Source organism: Sapajus apella, unplaced genomic scaffold, assembly GCF_009761245.1.
Source record: "Sapajus apella isolate SASKATOON/1434 unplaced genomic scaffold, GSC_monkey_1.0 scaffold6, whole genome shotgun sequence".
NCBI lineage: Eukaryota > Metazoa > Chordata > Mammalia > Primates > Cebidae > Sapajus > Sapajus apella.
Window position 1 is genome coordinate 51,585,207 of NW_022436946.1, and position 24,544 is coordinate 51,609,750.

At 37.2% G+C, this 24,544-nt stretch overlaps 1 long non-coding RNA gene across 10 annotated transcripts in view; it reads right to left on the reverse strand.

Moving 5' to 3' along the window:
* LOC116548945 overlaps nt 1-24,544 on the reverse strand; it is a 1,126,598-nt gene that overhangs the window by 774,862 nt on the left and 327,192 nt on the right. Inside the window, exon 4 of one of the 10 annotated variants that reach the window (XR_004267649.1) lies at nt 7,741-7,781. The exons of the other annotated variants lie outside the window; for them this stretch is intronic. This is a non-coding gene — a long non-coding RNA (uncharacterized LOC116548945). The remainder of the gene's footprint in view (nt 1-7,740; nt 7,782-24,544) is intronic. 10 annotated transcript variants of the gene reach the window in all.

The window sequence follows — 24,544 nt, forward strand, 5'->3', positions numbered from 1 at the left end:
GCTGCAGCAGGCGGGGAGGCACAAAGCCTAAAAGCCCTGCTTGCTTTCTCAGCTGGGAGGCAGGTGGAGCAAGTTCTCTGGCTGCACACCCACTGCCTCAAAATAAACTCAGTGCTATTGGTGGGCCCGCTGCGAGTGAGATGGCCTTTTGAGCTGTGTGGGAGCTCGGTAAGTCCTGTAACTGCTGGCTTTCACCCACTTCCCTGATGACCTGCATGACACAGAAGAGGCAGCCATAATCCCCCTGGAAACATAACTCCATTGGTCTGAGAACCAAATCCCCATTCTGCAAGCCAGCCAGCAGCAAGTCCCACCCAAGGAGAGTCAGGACTCAGACATGCCTAACCCAGTCCCCAACTGATGGTCTTTCTCTACCCACCCTGCTAGTTAAACACAAAGAACATAAGGTCTTGGAATCTCTAGGGCCCCACCTACCATCTGATCATCACTATGCTACTGCAGTAGATGCTCGCTTGAAAGATGGTTCACATCACAGGACTTAATGCAGACACGTCCCAGTACCAGTCAGTAGCCCAGTAGCTCCACTGAATGGCTAGATCCAGAAGAGAAAAAATAATTACCGCAGTTCAGGTCTCAGGAAGCCACATCCCCAGTGGAAGGAGAGCATCACATCAAAGGAACACCCCGTGGGACAAAAGAATCTGAACAGCATCCCTTGAGCCCCAGACCTCTCCTCTGACATCGTCTACCCAAATGAGGAGGAACAAGAAAAACAGTTGTGGCAATATGACAAAAAAAGTTCTTTAACACATGCAAAAGATCACACTAGCCTACCAGCAATGGATCCAACTCAAGAAGTAATTTCTGAGTTTCCTGAAAAGAAATTCAGAAGGTTGATTATTAATCTAATCAAGGATGCACCAGAGAAACGGGAAGTCCAACTTAATGAAATTTTTAAAAAAGATAAAAGATATTAGAAAAATCTTCAGTGAAATAGCATAAATAAAAACAATCCAAACTTCTAGGAATGAAGGACACGAATAAATGCAAATCCACTGGAAAGTCTCAGCAATAAAATTGAACAACTAGAGGAACTTCAGAGCTCAAAGACTAGTCTTTCAAATTCACCCAACCCAACAAAGACAAGGAAAAAATAATTTAAAAAAATGAAAAAAGCTTCCAAGAATTTTAGATTATGTTAAACAACAAAACCCAAGAATAATGGGTATTCCTGCGGAAAAAGAGAACTCTAAAAGTTTGGAAAATATCTTTGAGGGAATAATTGAGGAAAAATTCCCTGGCCTTGCTAGAGTTTTAGACATCCAAAGACAAGAAGTTCAAATAATACCTGAAAAACTTATTGCAAAAAGAATATCATGTGGGCACAGAGTAATCAGGTTTTCTAAAGTAAAGATGAAAAGGAATCTTAAAAGCCATGAGGCAAAAGCATCAGGTAACCTATAAAGGAAAACCTATCAAATTAACAGCAGATTTCTCAGCAGAAACCCTACCAGCTAGAAGGAATTGGGCCCCTATCTATAGCCTCCTTGAATAAGACAATTAGCAGCAAAGAATTTTTTATCCAGTGAAGGAAAAATACAGTCTATTTCAGACAAACAAGTGCTGAGATAATTCACCACTTTGAAGCCAGCAACACAAGAACTGCTAAAAGGAGCTCTTAAATCTTCAAACAACTCCTTAAAATACACCAAAGTAGAACTTCTTTAAAGTATACATCTCACAGGACCTATAAACACAATGAAAAAAAAGGTATTCAGGCAACAAAGAGCATGATGAATAAAATAGCACCTCACATCTCAATACTAATATTGAATGTAAATGGCCTAAATGCTCCACTTAAAAGATACAGAATGACAGAATAAATAAGAATTCACCAACCGAGTATCTGTTGTCTCCAAGAGATTCATCTAACACATAAGGACACACATAACATTAAAGGGGTAGAAAAAGATATCCATACAAATGGACACAAAAGTGATCAGGAGTTGCTGTTTTTATATCAGACAAAACAAACTTTAAAGCAACAGCAGTTTAAAAAGACAAAAAGGGACGTTATATAATGATAAAATAACTTGTCCAACATGAAAATATCACAATTCTAAATATATATACACCTAACATTGGAACTCCCAAACTTGTAAAATAAATGCTACTAGTCCTAAGAAACGAGATAGACAGCAAAACAATAAGAGTGGGGGGGGGGACTTCAATAGTGACAGCACTAAATAGGTCAAGACAGGAAGTCAACAAAGAATGAATTTTAATTCTGCTCTGCAATGAATGGACTTAACATATATTTACAGAACATTCAACTCAACAATTGCAGAATATACATTCTATTCATCAACACACGGAACATTCTCCAACAAAGATCATATGATAGGCCACAAAACAAGTCTCAATAAATTTAAGAAATTTACAATAATATTAAGTACTCTCTCAAACCATGGTGGAATAAAATTGGAAATCAACTCCAAAAAGAACCCACAAAACAATGCAAATACAAGGAAATTAAATAACCTGCTCCTGAATGATCATTGGGTCAACAAAGAAATCAAAATGGAAATTTAAAAATTCTTTGAACTAAATGATAATTGTGACACAACCTATCAAAACCTTTGGAATACAGCAAAGGCACTGTTAAGAGGAAAGTTTACAGCCTTACCATGCACATGTACCCCAAAACCTAAAATGCAATAAAATAAATAAATGGAAAAAAAAAAAAAAAGCTAGGCATTACATCTTATAGGATGGAATATCAGAATTTATTTAACCGTTCTTTTATTGATTGCTTATGTTTTTCCTCTATTTTAAACAATTCTGCAAAAAACAAAAACAACAACAACAACAAAAAAAAAATAACAAAGATCAGAGCAGAACTAAATGAAACTGAAACAAAAAAAATGCAAAAGATAAATAAAACAAAAAAGATAATTCTTTGAAAAGTTAAATAAAATTGATAGACCATTAGTGACATTAAACAAGAGAAGAAAAGATTCAAATAAGCTCAATTAGAAAAAAATGGGAGACATTACAACTTATACAACAGAAATACAAATGATCATTCAAGGATACTATAAACATCTTTACACAGATAAACTAGAGACCTAGAAGAGACTGATAAATTTCTGGAAATATGTTAGCCCTCCTAGATGAAAGAAGAAAGAAATAGAAACTCTGAACAGACCAATAACAAGCAGCAAGATTGAAATGGCAATTTAAAAAAAAAAAAAAAAACTGCCAAGAAAAAAAAAGTCCAGAACCAGATGGATTCACAGCTGAATTACATCAGACATTAAAAAAAAAAAGGCAATAATCCTATTGACACTATTCCACAAGATAGAAAAAAAAAAGCAAATCCTCCCTAAATCATTCTATTAAGCCAGTATCATCCTAATACAAAATCCAGGAAAGAATATAACAAAGAAAGAAAACTAAAGAACAATAATCCTAATGAATATAGAGGAAAAAATCCTTAACATAATATTAGCTAATTGAATCCAACAGCATATCAAAAAGATAATCCACCATGATCAAGTGGGTCTCATACCAGGATGCAAGGATGGTTTAACACACACAAGTCAATAAATGCAATACAGTAGATAAACTGAATTTTTTAAAAAATCAAATGATCATCTCAATAGACACAGAAAGAGCATTTGACAAAATCCAGCATCCTTTTATGATTAAAACCCTCAGCAAAATCAGCATCTAAGGAACAGATCTTAATGTAATAAAAGCTATCTATGACAAACCCACAGCCAACATAATATTAAATGGGGAAAAGTCTAAAGCATTCCTCCTGAGAACTGGAACAAGACATGGACGCCCACTGTCACAACTTCTATTTAACTTAGCACTAGAAGTTTTAGAGCAATTAGACAATAGAAAGAAATAAAGGGCATCGAAATTGATAAAGAGGAAGTGAAATTGTTACTGTTTGCTTATCATATGATTGTATACCTAGAAAACCCTAAGTATTCATTCAAAAAGCTCCTAGAACTGATATATGAATTCAGCAAACTTTCAAGAAACAAATAATATATATTAATCTGTAGCTCTGCTATATACCAACAGTGACCAAGCTGAGAATCAAATCAAGAACTCAACCCCTTTTACAATTGCTGAAAAATAAAAATACTTAGGAATATATCTTACCAAGGAGGCAAAAGACTTCTATAAGGAAAACTAAAAAATATTGCTGAAAGAAATCATAGATGACACAAACAAATGGAAACACATCCCATGCTCATGGACGGGTAGAATCAATATTGTGAAAATGACAATACTGCCAAAAACAATCTAAAAATTCAATGCAATTCCCATCAACATACCATCATCATTCTTCACAGATCTAGAAAAAAACAACCCTGAAATTAATATAGAAACAAAAAACATTCCACATGGACAAAGCAAGACGAAGCAAAATGAACAGATCTAGAGGAACCACATTACTCAACTTCAAACTATACTATAAAACCATAGTCACCAAAACAGCATGGTACTGGAATAAAAATAGGCACATAGACCAATGGAACAGAATAGAAAACCCAAAAATAAACCCAATACTTACAGCTAACTTATCTTTAACAAAGCAAGCAAAAACATAAAGTGGGAAAAGTACACCTTATTCAACAAATGATGCTGAGATAACTGGCACGCCACATGAAATAGAATGAAACTGGATCCTTGTCTCTCACACTATACAAAAATCAACTTAAGATTGAGCAAAAACTTGAATCTAAGACCTGAAACCATAAAAATTCTAGAAGATGGCATCAGAAAAACCCTTGTAGACAATGGCTTTGGCAAAGACTTCACAGCCAAGAACCCAAAAGCAAATGCAACAAAAACAAGGATAAATAAGTGGGACTTAATTAAAAAGCTTGTGCACAGCAAAAGAAACCATCAGCAGAGTAAACAGACAACTCACAGAGTGGGAGAAAATCTTGACACAAAGGACTAATATCCAGAATCTACAAGAAACAAACAAATTAGCAAGAAAAAAAAAATCCCATCATAGAGTGGTTGAATGACAATTATAAAAATAAGATAACAATTGATAAAAGAAGATGAAAAGGACATGAATTGACAATATAAAAAGAAGATATACAAATGGCTGATAAACATATGAAAAAATGCTAAACATCACTAGTGATCAGGGAAATGCAAATCAAAACCACAATGTGATACCACTTTACTCCTGAAAGAATGACCATAATCAAAAAAATAATAATGATGATAGGTGTTGGCATGGATGTGGTGAAAAAGGAACACATTTACACTGTTGGTGGAAATGTAATCTAGTACAATCACTATGGAAAACAGTGTGGAGATTCCATAAAGAACTAAAAGTAGAACTAACTACCATTTGATCCAGCAATCCTACTACTGGGTATCTCCCCAGAGGAAAAGAAGTCCTTATATTTAAAAGATACTTGCACATAAATGTCTATAGCAGCACAATTTGCAATTGCAAAAATATGGAGCCAGCCCAAATGTCCATCAATCAATGAGTGGATAAAGAAATTGTGGTATATATATACCATGGAATACTACTCAGCCATACAAAGGAATGAAATAATGGCATTCATAGCAATCTGAACAGAATTAGAGACCATTATTCTAAGTAAAGTAACTCAGAAAGACAAAATCAGACACCGTATATTTTTACTCATAAATGATTGTGAGGCTATGAGGATGCAAAGGCATAATAATAACACAATACACTTTGGGGATTTGGGAAAAAGGGTGGGAGGGGGTGAAGGATAAAACACTACACACTGGGTACAGTACACTTCTTGGGTGATGGATGCACCAAAATCTCAGAAATCACCACTAAAGAGCTTATTTATGTAAGCAAACACCACCTGTTTCCCCAAAACCCATAATTTTTTAAAAAACGAATTAATTAAAAAAAAAAAACAAACAGAAGAGGAGAAGATACACAGAAAAGAAGGCAGTGCATGATGGAGACATAGATCGAAGTGATGTGGCCAGGGGCCAAGGAATTCCTGCAGCCACCAGTAGGAAAGGATGCTTCCCTAGAGCCTTCAAAGGGAGCATCGCCTTGCCAACTGACACCTTTATTTTGAACTTCTACCCTCCAAAACTTTGAAAGAATAAATTTCTGTTGTTTAATGCTACCAAATTTGTGGTAATTCATTATGGTAGCCCCGGGAAATTAACAAGGGGATCATCCTTTCGTGCCTTAAATTAGCGGAGAAGGTGCAACCAACTGTCACTGTGGCCCTCATTTTTTCTGCAAAGGCAGATGTCCTCTTTTTGAAGAGGCTGTCCTATATTGACCTCAGGACATGGCTGTAAGTTAAGGTAAAGCTCCTCTGTGCTCAAGCCGGCAACCAACCTTCAGCAGAGACTAAATGATTTGCAGGTCACATGTGAACTCTGAGTCACATTGTCTCAGATGAAAAGAAAAAAATAATAGAAATATCTTTGAATGGTCTCTACCTCTTATGATGCTGACACTTCTATCCATTATACATTAAAAACTAAGAGTAAGGTTAGCCCACATAAGAGACTCAACTCTAACTTTTCCAAGATGTAAAATGAGAAATAACTTTCTCAAATTACAGAAACCATGATTCTACAAAAACCAGCAACTGGCCTTTAGCAATCTTCGAACAAAGTATCAATCATTACATTGCTTGGACCCCTGCTGGAGGAGTCCCACGTACCTTATTACAACAGAGTACCCCATTCATGCCTCTCCCTTTCTACTGTGTCAGGGAGAGGAGACTTTATCAGATAGTGAAAGAGACAGAAATTGGCTGTGTGGGGGAAGAGAGGGAAAGAGAGAGAGAGAGAGTGAGTGTGTGTGTGTGCATGTGTGTAAGTCATCGAATAACTTGTATGGGAGCTAAGCGCTATATATGTGTATATATATATAGATCACATAGACAATTTATAATTTCCTCAACAACCTTCCATGAAGTATCATTATATTTGCTTTTTGGAGTAGAAAACTGAGCCTTCATAATAATGTGGCAAATATCTCAGAGTAAACAGGGGATAACATCACCATTTGAGCGCATGCTACATAACCACAAATTCTGGATTCTTTCCACTGTTCCACACTCCACCAATGTGAATAATGCTTTAAAATTTTTAGAAAAAGTAAAATAAATAAATGAAGCAGGTATATTCAGTGACACTTTAAAATTCAGTACAGTTGTTCTAAATTTGAATCTGTCATTTATTTATAATTTCACAATGAATTCCTTAAATATGTTAATCAAGGCATAGGTACTATGAACCAACTTTCCAAAAATATATGTTCCTACTTTCACTGTGTTTGTAACACAATTTATTCATGTTAAAAGGGAGGCAAAAGAGATCACATATATATGGTACAGATACTCCTCTCAACATAGCTACAAAAGGCAATTAAACTGTGCCTAATAATTTTACAGTTTCGTTTGCAGCCTCAAAAAGAACAACATTATATATGTTACCCTTTTTCATTGTATCTTTCTGAGATCAGAAAGGAATAATTTTTCACTGATTAAGACACAGCAAATCTCCTACATACTAATTTATTGAGCTATAAAATCACTGCAATCACTTTTCTGCTATCATTCATTCATGCACAAAAAGAAAAGTATACATGCCACTTAGGAAAAAAAAAAGATTTGATACTAAGAAATAGTTGTGTTTATTTTGGAGTAGGAGCTACTAAAAACCCACCCATATAATAACACTAAACACACACACAAACATACAAACACATATACACACCCTTATTATCAGTAATACCTTCCTTTCATTCAATAAAGATTCTGTAAAAGAAAGCAATTATTAAAGAATCTGAAAATATAATACATCAGAAACTAAGAACAAATCTATGCATTGTGCTTGGAGTAAAGTCAAGCATAAAAGAAATACATTATATATTTGACTCTGCAGCAAGTGTGTACTAGGCTAGAATGAGTAAGAATAGCTATGTAAAATGTATTACTCACTTTATAGTGTATGCAACTGAAAAATCACCATTAGTAAATACACATTTACTAAAAATACAATGAACACTATCAGGGAATAAATAAGAAATACTGGCTAGGCATAGTGGCTCATACCTGTATCCCAGCCTTTGGGAGGCTGAGGCGGAGAGATTGCCTGACATCAGGAGTTCAAGACCAGCCTAGCCAACATGGTGAAACCCCATATCTACTAAAAATATAAAACTTAGCTGGGTGTGGTAGTGGGTGCCTGTAGTCCCAGGTACTGGGGAGGCTGAGGCATGAGAATTGCTTGAACCAGGAAAGTGCAGGTTGCAGTGAGCCGAGAATCACCACTGCACTCCAACCTGGGCTGCAGAGTGAAACTCCATCTCAAAAAAAAAAAAAAAAAAAACTACACTCTGTTAATAGACTTCAAAGTTAAAAGGGAAAATAAACTTACATAATTAAAATAGACTAATGTAACTGCATATACAGACATATTTGAAGCCTCACATAAAGATAAATTCATTCTTTAGACTTGAATTTCATATAGAAACCGAACCCAGGGCTAGGTACAGAGAAAACAGAGGTGAATGAAAGAGATAAGATGTCTATCTGCATGCTTACTGGACCTTTATGTATACATCTCTGAGATTATGTATGAACACTGAAAAAGCCAAAGATGAACAACCATGAAGGGTGATGAGAGAGGTGCCAAGGATTTAGTGGTGAGCCAGTGGAGTCCAGTGTACAGTGATACCTATTAAGCTAATAATATCAACAATTCCTATATTTGTATGCAACTTTACTAAGGTATACAATATGTCATACAGGGGTTTCTACTAATTACCATGGACCTTTGTTCATACAACACTACATTACTGCCATTCAAATTTGCTTTAGCCATAAGCTGGCAGGGGAGAGGCGAACAGTGCCTACTTTGGCTAATCAGCTAATTCTGATTTTCCTGATGACATACTTAGAAACACAGAACCATGCCTCATAGTTTCATGTAGGATCTAGATTGTCTAATTGCTCAAGGGCCCTGTGAATAACACAAAGTCTGCATTTCCCAGCCTTCCTCACAGTTAGAGAGAGCCATATGATTGAGTTATGACCAAGAGAATATAGATGGAAGTGATGTATGCTACTTCAAATTCTGCCTCCTAAAGCCTGCTGCACAAGACACCACTCTCTCTTTTTATGTCCACTGCCTATAGGATACCAGGGTGAGCTGGTACCTAAATGTTGAAGATGATAGCATTAAAGCGGGAGAAGCTTCTGGATCCACTAATGACCAGATGGTACACTTTCTGTATTATTTTTCATCATGGACCAGGATCAAAGAGTTTCCTCATTAGTCCTTGGTCACTTCAGATTAGTCTAGCAACCAAATTCCTAAAAGCTTAATAACCAATATCATGTCATTCTTGTCTATAAAGAACTAGGATACAGAAAAATTGACAGTAGAAAGAAGACATAACAGATTTTTCAAAGGAAAAGTAACTTGAAAGCTGGCACCCTTCCTTGAAGCAAAATTCTTCTTTTCCAAGGGCATACTGTTGCTTATGCTATTCTCCACCACCCCTACCACTATCACACAACTATCAACCCACTCCTACTGCCTGCACCAGCTACTGATATGTCTTAACACTGTTCTTATCAACTTATGTCCTTTCAGACCCAATCGTGAAATCCCCTACTCAGGAAGTCTTCCTTAAGTCGCCTTCCCATTCTTACTTCATTTCTTCCCTTTACATCACCTCTGCATCCCTGGCATCTAAACTTACTCTATTCAAGTAAAACAATCCCCAGTTAGTCCCTCAAAGGCAGGTATCTTTAACACAGAGCCTAAAGCTGTGCCCAAAGTAGCTATTCATAACTGTTTATTGAACGAATTCTTAGTAATTGATATTATAATATGATCAAGTTTAAAACTTTTATTTTTATCTTTCCAACAAGATTTCAAGCTGCTTGAAGACAAGGTTTATTATTCACCTTTTCCCCATAAGCCTACTTCTGTATCTTGTATCAAGTAGATATTCAAACAGGCATGGTAAACAACCACCTGGAATTCATTCTTTGTATTTTTCAAAATGCTCAGGGTGAAATTAGAAAACTAACATTCATTCAGGGACAAAAGGGAAACGTAGGCATTCTAGTTAATACATGTTTTCCCTGTAATCATGAGATATATTTCTGTGCCATGGGTGAAAATAAAATATTAGAAATATTCAGGAACATGTACTGAAGGAATACTCTAAAAAATGCCCCACTGTTTCATATAGAAAATTAAAATAAACAAAGGACATTCTTTCCACTTTAAACTAGTATATAATTAACCCCCTAGCAGAAGTTTATAACCTTGTTCATAAATTTTTATTTCCCATTACTTCTAACACTGGCTATTTCTCCTTATATTACTCCATACCTTGCCTACCACATATGCATTACCATTCATTGGCAAGAGTATCCCTATTATAAGATAAAAGAATTTTGAACTACTTTAGTGGTACACTTCTTAAGGTCATCTAAATTTCTTCAATTAATTTTTGATACTCTATTTTCCGATTTTAATTTCCATATAGGAATATACATATACATACACACAGACATACACACACACACAAAAAAAATGTTTTATCTCCCCATAAAAAGAGGTTATTCATGAACAGGTGAATATTTCAGCAGACATGACAATCAATTTCCCATTTACCTTTATGAATTGGCATTCATTACCTTTATGAATAGGATATTCATCAATAACTGAAGTATGTTAAACATGTGCTTTCACACAAAGACACTGAACCAGTGGCTGCATGCTAACAATGTAGATTATGGTCAACTGGACAAGACAGGTAAAACCATCCAATAAGGAACCTCATGTTGGCCATCTAAGGTTCCTCTCAGGAGATGTCCACTCTATTATACACTTTAAAACTCTTAAGCACCTGATAAACTACTGTTGTGTATTTTTGCCTACTTATTTCAGATCTCAACTGCTAAAGAGGTAGTTGCCCTAGATAACATTTAAGATTCCTCCCTATCTCAAGGATCCATGTCTGTAGGCTATAGGGGACTCCAACAGAGACTATATTGTACTCTTTTTTTCTATCCTTCTACTCTCCAAAATAGTCCTAGATAAAATAATATGAACTTGAATTGTTTATTGTTTTACCTCAGGCTCTAAAGTTATTATTTCTCCTTTATCCTAATTAACTATGAGGAAGGTATGGAGACAGAAGTGATGGGAAAGGGAAAATGTGCTCAACAGAGTAAATACTATGTGGTCAGGCACTCATATACTTAATCCTAACAATTTTGGAGATGGGTACTATTTTATTTCCATTTTACCAGTGAAGAATTTATAACTCAGGACAATTATTTCAGAATCGAAATGGAAGCAATATAAACATTATTGAAAGGATTTGAATTCAGGGTTGCCTACTTAATCCTGCTGGCAATCCTCTGCCAGTCCCTGTACAGTTTACCACCAGCACCTTGCAGAATTCCAGCACAAAATCAAGTCAGTAAGTAATTTACAAAATAAATAGCTCTAAGGTTATTCTTTGAGCTAACAGGAACTCTAACAAGCTGGTAATCATGTAGAACTTTACAGTGTCTTTCACTTCTCGTGGAAATCTTAGTCAGGAGGGAATGAAAGAAATTGCATACAGAAGACAAGAATGTTGTCATCAGAATAGATATTTTTAGGGTTCAAGATCTGAATGATAGAATAGCTCTGGCAGTGATATCTTTAGTATATAACTGAGTATAAGAGCTGCTGAAGCACACTGGAGATAACTATTATTTGCTGTGGACGTGAAATGTATTTAATCATTACTACAGATAAATGAAACATACTATTATTCTCATTCTACAAGCAAATAAAATAAGACAACGAGAGGTTAAGAAACTCGTCCAAGGTCACATAGCTACAACCCAGTCTGTATTCAGATATCAGTCTTTTCAACTTCTATGTTCTACTGCTTCCAGTGAAAAAGATCATTGGAATAAGAGAAACCAAAGTAGAGTGAGACTAGGAAAATAGATGTGTCATCAAGACGATAGCTTGGAAGAAGACTATTATTAACCAAGTTCCACAATAAACACCAATCAATATATAAGAAGCTTGTTGGAGGTTTTTTTTGCCATTAGTAACCAATATAAACCGAATTTAAATCAGAGTCCTCCAGGAAACAATGTCAAGTTTTCCCAGGAGCCAATGAGGTTAACTTTTTTTCTTTTGCAATTCCTAGAAGTAATTAAATGCAGTTACCTATCATCACTGATAGATATGTTTCAAGATGTATTTTTATTTGCTTTGTTATAGTAATACCTCCTTAGCAAGAAAGTTGTCAAATCTTAATTTGACTCCCACTACCAAATAGAAAAAAATTCAATTTTTCATCCCCATCAGGGAGGGACTTTATTACTTTTGTAAATTTTTAAATCTAGCTGTATTACTTTGGGTAATCTCTTCTGAGATATGATATCTAGAATCAATTAGAATACAGAGTATAAGACACACAAATCGGTCTATAATCATCATATTGAATAAATATTTATAATTATTTGAAGTCCAAAAACCCAATCAAATATCATTTTTAGAAGGGTATATGTCTCAATTATTCATCAAACACTGTAATCTTTAGCTGTCGTGAAGCCACACCAAGTCCTCTTCCTGTTCACCATCATCACAATCTACTTTTTCTACATTTCTCATGCCAGTTCAGCATAGCAAGCTTAGACACTTTCCTAAACAATTGGCCACATTGGGATAATATATCAATCATCATTATTTAAAACTTGCTTTTAGTACTGAGAGTAGTAAGGAAATTTCCATTTTGTAAGTGAATAATTTCTGTCTATCATGTAAAACATATTAATTTCATAATTCTAATTTTAAAATATTTTTACCAATTCATCATACACATATGTAGTTATATACATGCGTGTTTAAAATATTTCATGAAACAACATAGATGCTGAAAATTCCAAAAATAGCTGAATGAATTATAGTGTATTATAAAACCACGCCCATATAAATACCTCATAGATCAAGAGGCAGAACTAATATCAGCATTTTGCAAATTCCTTTTGAAATAATACATCTATATAATAATAACCAATGACTGCTAAACTTACTGAGAGACAAATGGATGTTACATTCTTTCCAATATAAGTAAACAACATCATCTATGAAGCATTCTCTCATTGATCCACAACTCCTGCTCCAAATGAAATCTGAAACACATCAAATTCTAGGGGGAGAATACTCTAACTTCCAGTTTACAGGAAATATAGGGTACAGAGAAACATATTCACCACCACCAGAGAGATGTGATTAGCAAATAATAAGACTGTAGAAAACATCATAGGACAAATGACCTAGTTTTTCCAACAACAAAAACCAAATGTAAAAAAAAATTTTAAAAAAAAAAAGGTAAAAGGAGGAAATGGGAGCTTAAAGATGAAAAGAGACTGAAGTATAGAGTGAACATATACATTTTCACCAAACACAGGATATTTCAGAAACCAAAAAATCAACCCAAATGCCCATCGACGATAGGCTGGACAGGGAAAATGTGGCACATATACACCATGGAATACTATGCAGCCATAAAAATGATGAGTTTCTGTCCTTTGTAGGGACATGGATAAATCTGGAAACTATAATTCTCAGCAAACTGACACAAGAACAGAAAATCAAACACCTCATGTTCTCACTCACAGGCGGGTGATGAACAATGAGAACACATGAACACAGGGAGGGAACACATCACACACTGGGGTCTGTTGGGGGGGCCAAGGGAGGGACAGCGTCGGGGTGAGGAGGTCAGGGAGGGATAACATGGGGAGGTCATGTAGGTGATAGGGGGATGGAGACAGCAAACCACATTGTCATGTGTGTACCTATGCAACAATCCTGCATGATCTGCACATGTACTCCAGAACCTAAAGTACAATAAAAATAAAAATAATAATAAAAAGAAAATGGGATTCTGGACAATCTTGAATGCACAGCCACCCAACTCAAGAGGAATAGTAGCCAAATAAGCCAAACATAAGATATGGTAAATTTTGTGGATACCGATTTGAACAAACCAACTGTTAAAATAATTGGGAATTTCAGCAAAATTTGAACACTGAGTAACTAATAATGTTATGAAATTAATATTAAGCTTCTGAATGTGATAATGGTTTTATGGATGAATGTTTTTAATGCCTTATCTTTTAGAGATACATAAAAAATATTTACCCATAAAATAATATGGGGTGTGAAATTTGCTCCAAAATGATCCATGTTATGGGTATAAGAGTAATTAGGATAGTAAAGATGAAACAAGATAGGCCATAAATTGATCACTTTGAAATTGGTGGTAAGCATTTGGAAGTTTATCAAATTGTTTTCTGTGCTTTTACTTATGTTTGAATTTTTCTACAATTGTTCACCTTGACATTTAGTTTATAAAAGAATATCGTTAGTACCTTAGACTTCTCCCATATGCCCACTCCCAATCACACCACTATTGTTCTTCTGTAACCACCATTCTGATTTTATGATTATTACATCCTGCTTTTTTTGTACTTTTACCTAGATGTACTCATTAGTGAACATAACTGAGTTTTATGGAACATAAAAACATAAAAACATATAAAAACATATATGGGGGGGAGATCCAAGATGGCCGTTTAGGAACAGCTCAGGATTGCTGCTCCCAGTGAAAGCGCAGAGGGTGAGTGGACGCCGCGTTTTTATTGCCCACAGACTAGGAAATTCCCGGGCAGAGGTGCTCCACGGTCGCCAGCGCGGCTGTTGCGGCCAGCGCGGCTGTTGCGGCCAGCGCGGCTGTGCCGGCCAGCGCCGCTGCTTTGCCCCGCGCCGCTGCTTTGTCGGCGCCCCGGAGCCGCGGTTCTCCGTACAAAATACACCGGTCCGGGTGCCCTTTAGGCTGGCGATTGGAGCCACGGGAAGTTGCCCATACACTGGTTCAAAAAGGGGACTGAGCAGAGAACCAAGACAGTAGATTCCAGGGCCAAAAAAGAAAAAAGCGCCACAAACCTCAGTGCCGCTGTTTAAGCCGTCCCAGTGAGTGGCCGCAGGGGAAAACAAACAGACCCTGGCGCCTCTTCAACAGGCGACTGGAACACCAACTTAAAAAAAAAGGCTCTGAGGCAGGGAGCCAGGCGATCAGGCTCGGCTGGCCCCACCCCCACAAAAGAACAGCAACCAGAAACTCTGGATTGAGAGTTTCACAGCCAGCGCAGCTGAACCCGGGACTGTCCAGCTCTGTGGGGGAGGGGCGTCCGCCATTACCAGGGAGCCCGCCGTTGCCAAGGCAACCCATCACAGCAGAGACTCCGCCCCAACAGAGGCGGGCCACCATCGCCAAAGCAGTTCTAACTACACCCATATAAACAGGACTGCAGGGAAGCTCACTCGGCAGCGGGGCGGAGCCCACAGCAGCTCAGCAAAGCTGCTATAGGCCAACAGTGACTAGGCTGCCTCTTTGCTGGGCTGCACAGGTCTGAAGGAAAAAAAAAAAAAAAAAAAAGAAGGCGGCAGCATAACGGAAACTCATAAATAAAGCCCTAAGCCGGGCGCGGTGGCTCACGCCTGTAATCCCAGCACTTTGGGAGGCCGAGGCGGGTGGATCACGAGGTCAAGAGATCGAGACCATCCTGGTCAACATAGTGAAACCCCGTCTCTACTAAAAATACAAAAAATCAGCTGGGCATGGTGGCACGTGCCTGTAATCCCAGCTACTCAGGAGGCTGAGGCAGGAGAATTGCCTGAACCCAGGAGGCGGAGGTTGCGGTGAGCCGAGATCGCACCATTGCCCTCCAGCCTGGGCAACGAGAGCGAAACTCCGTCTCAAAAAAAAAAAATAAATAAAAAAAATAAAGCCCTAAATCCCTGGGACAGAGCACCAGGGAACAAAAAGCAGTTTATGAGTTCTCCCGCAGCAGACCTAAAAGTACCTGCCCAGCAGCTCTGAATGAACAACCACAAAGCTCGCAACTCACCATTTGAGCTCCTATAAAGAAAAGACCGTCTCCTCAAGCAGCTCCCTGACCCCTATATATCCAAAAAAACACCTCATAGAGGAGAGATCAGATTGACACTAGGCGGGTATCCTTCTGGGACAAAGATAGCAGAAGAAGAAAACTGGTAACAACCCTTGCTGTTCAACAGCTGCTGCAGGTGAACCCCAGGCAAGCAGGGCCTGGAGTGAACCTCAGCAGACCTACAGCAGAGGGGCCAGACTGTCAGAAGGAAAACCAAGAAACAGAAATAACCTCATCATCAACAAACAGAACGTCAATCTGAAAGATTTGAGACCCAATCTGAAAGCCAGCAACTACAAAGTCGACAGGTGGATAAATCCTTAAGGATGGGAAGAAACCGGCGCAAAAAGGATGAAAACACCCGAAACCAGAACACCTCTCCTCATAAAAGGGATCACAACTCCTCGCCAGCAAGGGAACAAGGTTGGATGGAGAACGAGTGTGATGAAATGACAGAATCAGAATTCAGAAGGTGGGTAATAAGAAACTTCTGTGAACTTAAACAACATGTTCTAACCAAATGCCAAGAAACTAAGAACCTTGAAAAAAGATTTGACGAAATGCTAACAAGAATGGACAAAATAGAAAGGAATATAAGTGAATTGATGGAGCTGAAAACTGCAACACGAGAACTTCGTGAAGCATGCACAAGTATCAACAGCCGAATGGACCAAGCAGAAGAAAGGATATCAGAGGTCGAAGATCAACTCAATGAAATAAAACGGGAAGGCAAGACTGGAGAAAAAAGGGTAAAAAGGAATGAACAAAGTCTCCAAGAAATGTGGGACTATGTGAAAAGACCTAATCTACGTTTGATAGGCGTACCCGAATGCGACGAAGAGAATGAATCCAAGCTGGAAAATACTCTTCAGGATATTATCCAGGAAAACTTCCCCAACCTAGCAAGGCAGGCAAACATTCAAGTCCAGGAAATACAGAGAACACCACAAAGATATTCGTCAAGAAGAGCAACCCCAAGGCACATAATCGTCAGATTCACCAGGGTCGAAATGAAGGAGAAAATACTAAGGGCAGCCAGAGAGAAAGGTCGGGTTACCCATAAAGGGAAGCCCATCAGACTCACAGCAGATCTCTCAGCAGAAACCCTACAAGCCAGAAGAGAATGGGGGCCAATATTCAACATCCTTAAAGAAAAGAACTTTCAACCCAGAATCTCCTATCCAGCCAAACTAAGCTTCATAAGTGAAGGAAAAATAAAATCCTTTGGAAACATGCAAGTACTAAGAGATTTCGTCACCACCAGGCCAGCTCTACAAGAGCTCCTGAAAGAGGCTCTACACTTATAAAGGAACAACAAGTACCAGCTCAACTAAAGGGCAAAACAGCCAGCTAGCACCAAAATGGCAGTATCAAATTCACACATAACAATATTAACCCTAAATGTAAATGGACTAAATGCCCCAATCAAAAGACACAGACTGACAAATTGGATAAAAAGACAAAACCCATCGGTGTCCTGTATCCAGGAAACCCATCTCACATGCAAGGATACACAAAGGCTCAAAATAAAGGGATGGAGGAAGATTTACCAAGCAAATGGAGAGCAAAAAAAAGCAGGAGTTGCAATTCTCATCTCTGATAAATTAGACTTTAAAGCAACAAAGATCATAAGAGACAAAGAGGGACATTACATAATGGTAAAAGGATCAATGCAACAAGAAGAGCTAACGATCCTAAACATACATGCACCCAATACAGGAGCACCCAGATACATAAGGCAAGTTCTTAATGACTTACAAAGAGACTTAGACTCCCACACAATAATAGTGGGAGACTTTAACACCCCATTGTCAACATTAGACAGATCAACCAGACAGAAAATTAACAAGGATATCCAGGACTTGAACTCAGACCTGGACCAAGCAAACCTAATAGACATTTACAGAACTCTCCACCCCAAAGCCACAGAATATACATTCTTCTCAGCACCACATCACACCTACTCTAAAATTGACCACATAATTGGGAGTAAATCACTCCTCAGCAAATGCAAAAGAACGGAAATCATAACAAACAGTCTCTCAGACCACAGTGCAATCAAGTTAGAACTCAGAATTCAAAAACTAACTCAGAACCGCACAGCTTCATGGAAACTGAACAACTTGCTCTTGAATGTTGACTGGATAAACAATGAAATGAAGGCAGAAATAAAGATGTTCTTCGAAACCAACGAGAATGAAGACACAACATACCAGAATCTCTGGGACACATTTAAAGCAGTCTCTAGAGGAAAATATATAGCAATAAGTGCCCACATGAGAAGCATGGAGAGATCAAAAATTGACACCCTATCGTCAAAACTGAAAGAGCTAGAGTAGCAAGATCAAAAAAACTCAAAGTCTAGCAGAAGAAAAGAAATAGCTAAGATCAGAGCAGAACTGAAGGAGATAGAGACACAAAAAACCCTTCAAAAAATCAATAAGTCCAGGAGCTGGTTTTTTGAAAAGATCAACAAAATAGACAGACCACTAGCCAGATTAATAAAAAAGAAAAGAGAGAATAACCAAATTGATGCAATAAAAAACGATAAAGGGGATATCACCACAGATTCCACAGAAATTCAAACCATCATCAGAGATTATTACAAACAACTCTATGCACACAAACTAATAAACCTGGAAGAAATGGATAAATTCCTGGACACTTGCCTACTGCCAAGCCTAAACCAGGAAGAAGCCGAAACCCTGAACAGACCCATAACAAGGTCTGAAGTTGAGGCAGCAATTAAGAGCTTACCACCCAAAAAAAGCCCAGGTCCAGATGGGTTCACAGCTGAATTCTACCAGACATACAAAGAGGAGCTGGTACCATTTCTTCTGAAACTACTCCAAACAATACAAAAAGAGGGAATTCTTCCCAAATCATTTTATGAGACCAACATCATCCTGATTCCAAAACCCGGCAGAGACTCAACAAGAAAAGAAAACTTCAGGCCAATATCCATGATGAACATAGATGCAAAAATCTTCAATAAAATACTGACAAGCCGATTGCAACAGCACATCAAAAAGCTTATCCACCATGATCAAGTAGGCTTCATCCAAGGGATGCAAGGCTGGTTCAACATACGCAAGTCTATAAACGTAATTCACCACATAAACAGAACTAAAGACAAAAACCACATGATTATCTCAATCGATGCAGAGAAGGCCTTTGACAAAATTCAACAGCCCTTTATGCTAAAAACACTCAATAAGCTAGGTATCAATGGAAGTATCTCAAAATAATAAAAGCTATTTATGACAAACCAACAGCCAATATCATACTGAATGGGCAAAAACTGGAAGCATTCCCCTTGAAATGTGGCACCAGACAAGGATGCCCGCTCTCACCACTGCTATTCAATATAGTATTAGAAGTTCTAGCCAGAGCAATCAGGCAAGAAAAAGAAATAAAGGGCATTCAAATAGGAAAGGAGGAAGTCAAATTGTCTCTATTTGCAGACGACATGATTGTATATCTAGAAGACCCCATCGTCTCAGCCCCAAACCTCCTGAAACTGATAAGCAAGTTCAGCAAAGTCTCAGGATACAAAATCAATGTACAAAAATCACATGCATTCCTATACACCAGTAACAGACTTAAAGAGAGCCAAATCAAGAACAAACTTCCATTCACAATTGCCACAAAGAGAATAAAATACCTAGGAATACAACTAACAAGGAATGTAAAGGACCTCTTCAAGGAGAACTACAAGCCACTGCTCAACGAAATAAGAGAGGACACAAACAGATGGAGAAACATCCCATGTTCATGGTTAGGAAGAATCAATATCGTGAAAATGGCCATACTGCCCAAAGTAATTTACAGATTCAATGCTATCCCCATCAAGCTACCAATGACCTTCTTTGCAGAACTGGAAAAAACCACCTTAAACTTCATATGGAACCAAAAGAGAGCCCGCATAGCCAAGTCAATTCTAAGCAAAAAGAACAAAGCAGGGGGCATCACAATACCAGACTTCAAACTATACTACAAGGCTACGGTAATCAAAACAGCATGGTACTGGTACCAAATCAGAGATATAGACCAATGGAACAGAACAGAGGTCTCGGAGGCAACACAACCTTTCTACAACTATCTGATCTTTGACAAACCAAACAAAAACAAGCAATGGGGAAAGGATTCCCTGTTCAATAAATGGTGTTGGGAAAGCTGGCTAGCCATGTGCAGAAAGCAGAAACTGGACCCCTTCCTGACACCTTACACTAAAATTAACTCCAGATGGATTAAAGACTTAAACATAAGACCTAACACCATAAAAACCCTAGAAGAAAATCTAGGCAAAACCATTCAGTACGTAGGTGTAGGCAAGGACTTCATGACCAAAACGCCAAACGCATTGACAACAAAAGCCAAAATAGACAAATGGGACCTAATCAAACTCCACAGCTTCTGCACAGCAAAAGAAACAATCATTAGAGTGAATCAGCAACCAACAGATTGGGAAAAAATTTTTGCAGTTCACCTATCTGACAAAGGGCTGATATCAAAAATTTACAAAGAACTAAAGCAGATTTACAAGAAAAAATCTAACAAGCCCATTCAAAAGTGGGCAAAGGATATGAACAGACACTTCTCAAAAGAAGACATACGTGAGGCCAACAAACATATGAAAAAATGCTCATCATCACTGGTCATCAGAGAAATGCAAATCAAAACTACATTGAGATACCATCTCACGCCGGTTAGAATGGCGATCATTAAAAAATCTGGAGACAACAGATGCTGGAGAGGATGTGGAGAAATAGGAACACTTTTGCACTATTGGTGGGAGTGTAAATTAGTTCAACCATTGTGGAAGACAGTGTGGCGATTCCTCAAGGACCTAGAAATAGAAATTCCATTTTATCCAGCAATCCCATTACTGGGTATATATCCAAAGGATTACAAATCGTTCTACTATAAGGACACGTGTACACGAATGTTCATTGCAGCACTGTTTACAATAGCAAAGACCTGGAACCAACCCAAATGCCCTTTGACAATAGACTGGATAGGGAAAATGTGGCACATATACACAATGGAATATTATGCAGCCATCAAAAACGATGAGTTTGGGTCCTTTGTAGGGACATGGATGAACCTGGAAACCATCATTCTCAGCAAACTGACAGAAGAGCAGAAGATCAAACACCGCATGTTCTCACTCATAGGCGGGTGTTGAACAATGAGAACACATGGACACAGGGAGGGGAGCACTACACACTGGGGTCAGTTGGGGGGAAATAGGGGAGGGACGGTGGGGGGTGGGAAGCTGGGGAGAGATAGCAAGGGGAGAAATGCCAGATATAGGTGATGGGGAGGAAGACAGCGAATCACACTGCCACGTGTGTTCCTATGCAACAATTTTGCATGTTCTTCACATGTACCCCAAAACCTAAAATGCAATAAAATAAATAAATGGGAAAAAAAAAACATATATAGAACTATGCAGTGCATATTATTTTACATATGGTTAAACCTACATTAGATAGATTATATAATGTTGTGGGATATTAATCCAGGATTGTCATTTTCATGCTGTGTTAGATCTCATTGTATTACCTACACTATATATATTCTCCAATCATTCTAGGATGATTGGTCATTTGGATTCTTTCTAGTTATTGGCTGTTACAGACAACATGGGAGACACATGTGCAAATATTTCTATGAGGTTTGTATCCTGGAATGGAATTAATAGGTCAAAGAGTATGCATATCTTCAACTTTGGTAGATGATCTCAGTTTACCAAACTGGTTGTTTCAATTCATATTTCCACTAGGTGGGTAGGAGAATCTGTATGGCTAACAGTATTATTCTGATTCTTAATTTTAGCCATTCTGATGAGTGTGTAGTGGCATCTCACTGTACTTTAATCTGAATTAGCCATCAAGTATCTTTCCCCTGTATTCATTGGCCATTTTTATATCTCTTTGGTGAAAGTCCTATTCACAAAACATACATTTTTTGAAAGGATTACAATTTTTTTCTTACAGAAGATTTTTTAAAAAACTTTTGGATATAAGCATTTTTTCAGTTACAGTTTTTAGAAAAAAATGCTTCCATTCTGTGAGGCATCTTTTCACTCTTTAATAAGAACACTGATAAGCAGAACTCTTAATTTTAGTATCGTTTTGATTTGAGTCTCTCCAAAAATAGACCAAGACAAACACTTGCATACTGGTAGTCTAAGTGGGAAACGATTCTATAAAACAGAGGCAAGGGAATAGCAAGAATTCAGGCAGAAAGAAAAGCCAATATAAAGATTTTTGTTGATATCACTGTCGGAACTAGGGCTTCATTCTGCCAGAACCTCCTGTGAATTGTACAGAATGTCTCTCAGAGCTGTCTGTCTGAAAGACAGGAGATGGAAGCATTGCTCCCATTTGTCACCTTGCTGTTTGAGATTATGCTTAGGGGTCTTAATCCCACATTCCAACGCTGAGTTTTCACACTAGCCAAGAGAGTCCCTAGTGCTGCTAAATTTAAGCCATGGAACACAAACCATACACTTGAGGAGAGATGCTGTCAGAGGTAAGTCTTGAGTCAGCAGAGAACTCTCTAACCACTAGCTATGGTTAAAATTAGAGATGAGTCAAAGGAACGTGACATGGACACTGGTGACAACAACTAAAAAGTAGTCCAAGTTATTAATATTTTCCTTTATAATTAATACATTTTATGAATTGCTTTAAAAACATTTTCTATCGCAAGATTATAAAGATATCCTGTATCATTTTCAAAGCATTATTTTTTTTCCTTGACAATTGAGTATGCAGCCCTAACTGGAATTATTTTTTATTAGGGTTTGATGTAAGGTTGAGTTTCACTTTTTTCATTAGCATTCAATTTTCTCTGTATCATTTACTTGAAAAGATAAAATATTCCCCACAGTGCCACCTCTGCATTAGTCTAGTAACCATATATGCATGGCTGTGTGTGGTGGTCTAACGATGATAGCAAACCATTTGTCACTCTTCCTATTGAGAGGCAGAATATGTTTCCACTCCTCTTGAATATGGGCTAACCCTGCAACTTTAGTTGGTCATCAGAATGTGGCAAAAGTGATGCTGCATGACTTCCAAGACTAAATCTTAAGAAATATCTGGCATCCACTTTTGTGTGCCTGGAACACTCCCTCTGGGAACCCAACTGTCGTCTTATGAGAAAGTCCAAGCCACATGGAGAGGACAAATAAAGGAGATCTATGGTGTTGTCATCAATAAACCTAAGAATCTCTCCCCAGCCAACAGCCAGCACCAAATGCCAGACATGTGAACAAGACATCTAGAAAGTTCCATATCTATTAAGATACAGAAAGACTACAGCTCCAGCTGACACCATATGAAGCAAAAGAATCATCTTACTAAGTCTACAGAATCATGAGAGAAAACAAATGATTGTGAGTTTAAGCCACTAAGTTTTGGGATGGTTTGTTATATAGACATAGAAAATCAAAACAATATGTTTCTGTACTCTGTTCTGCTTCACTGCTCCATTTGTCTATTCTTGTCACACTGTGTTAATTCCTGTAGCTTTATAGTAAGTTGTAATATCTGGTGGAGCAAGTCTTCCTGCATTCTTCTTCACCAAGATTGCCTTGTCTATTTTGACAGTGAATTTTTATGCAAATTGTATTATTACCTTTGAAATTTAACAAAATATCTGTTAAGATTTTGAATTTAATTCATAAATAAATTTAGGGAGAATTAATAATTTTATAATATTTAATCTTTCAATTATGTTACAATTCTCCATTTACTTAGGACTTCTTTAGTGTCTATCAGTAATATTTTATGTTTTCTATATAGGTCTTCTACATCTTTTGTTAGATATATAACTAGTCATTTAATACTTTTATATTATAAAAATATATTATAAATTATATTTTACCTAATTGTTGCTGATAAATAGGAATATAATTTTTTTAAATTACTCTTATATTCAGCAAACATGTTTACATATTAATCCTGAAGGTATTTCTGTAGGTTTTTTATTTGATTTGTACCCAATCATATCACATTCAATAAAATGTTCACTCTTTTAAAACTTATTTCCTTTATTTATTTTCCTTATTGTAAGTACATTACAACTTTGAACAGATGTGAGGATAGTAGTATTCTCATATCACTCTTAATCTCAGACAAAAGGATTCCAACATTTTAGTATTAGATATAGTCTTCCTGTAGAGCTTTTTAATCTCACATCTGATTAAGAACTAAGAATATACACATAAATGGACATTGACAATATCACATGGTTTTGTTCACTCTGATGAGATCATGTGATTTTTCTCTTTATTTTTACATTAATTACATTAATTGATGTTTAAATGTTAAATCAACCTTGAATTTCTGGAATAAATCATACTCTATCCTGGATGCTATTATTTTTATACATTCCTGGATAAACTGTACCAGTATTTTTTAAGATAAATTATAGCATGAATTATATGATAAACATCATAGTGAATTTACCTGTTTTTGGTATTAAAGTTGAAGATGTCATGACATATGCTTCTG